The sequence below is a fragment of the Limulus polyphemus genome, unplaced genomic scaffold (genome assembly GCF_000517525.1).
Source record: "Limulus polyphemus unplaced genomic scaffold, Limulus_polyphemus-2.1.2 Scaffold2269, whole genome shotgun sequence".
Lineage (NCBI taxonomy): Eukaryota > Metazoa > Arthropoda > Merostomata > Xiphosura > Limulidae > Limulus > Limulus polyphemus.
This window is the reverse complement of record NW_013667879.1, coordinates 65,115-66,222: the sequence shown is the minus strand read 5'-3', so window position 1 is coordinate 66,222 and position 1,108 is coordinate 65,115.

Below are 1,108 nucleotides of genomic sequence, written 5' to 3'. Positions count from 1 at the left end.
TAGTTGATTGTTGGGGTTATTTTTCAGTACAGTTTTTATTAGTTGATTGTTGGGGTTATTTTTCAGTACAGTTTTTATTAGTTGATTGTTGGGGTTATTTTTCAGTACACTTTCTAGTAGCTGACTGTTGGGGTTATTTTTCAGTACAGTTTTTAGTAGTTGATTGTTGGGGCTATTTTTCAGTACAATTTCTAGTAGCTGACTGTTGGGGTTATTTTTCAGTACAGTTTTTAGTAGTTGATTGTTGGGTTTTTTTTTCAGAAAGATCTCATGGATATTGCGAATTTCTGTGATCAGTAACAATTCGACAAAGGAATGACGAGATAGACTGCCTCGTTAAAATACACCCGAACAAAATGTAAGAAGTATTAAACGTGAAAATAAGTTGTAAAATTTTTAACAAACTCTGCTATAGCTTCATTCATCTCTTTAATATTATGTAGATTCAATTCTTAATAAACAGTAGTCCTATAATATCTCTGACACTTAAGAGAGAAAATTAATTTAAAAACTCAAATTCATATATAAAATAAACTAACTTTAATTATTCAAAACGAGGTTTCGGGTTCACCTGCCCCCCTTTTCAGGTTACAACGTTATATTCGCTATGAAACGACATATTTTTATATCTGTTTATTTTAGTTTAATTTACGTGTTACGGTAATCCATAGATAATGTAGACAGAATTAGTCATATATTGCTGGAATTTAATGTAAGTTGTTTTGAAATACTCCATATTTTGTTTGCCGAAACAAATAAATGCTTCAGTTAGGTTTGTCAGAATATAACGCCCCCCCCCTCCAGTGGCAAAGCCGCATGTCTGCGGAGTTACAACGCTAGAAACCGGGTTTCGATACCTGTGGTGAGCAGAGCACAGATAGCCCATTGCGTAGCTTTGTGCTTAACTTCAAACAACCAAACAATAATACGCATAACATTGTGCTTATTCATAGCGAAACGGTTTTGAGGCTATTTAACTCCGCCTAATCAGCCGAAAACGTTATTATAGATAACGATATATTCAATCATTCTTAGTAACATTGTGCTTATTCATAGCGAAACGGTTTTGAGGCTATTTAACTCCGCCTAATCAGCCGAAAACGTTATT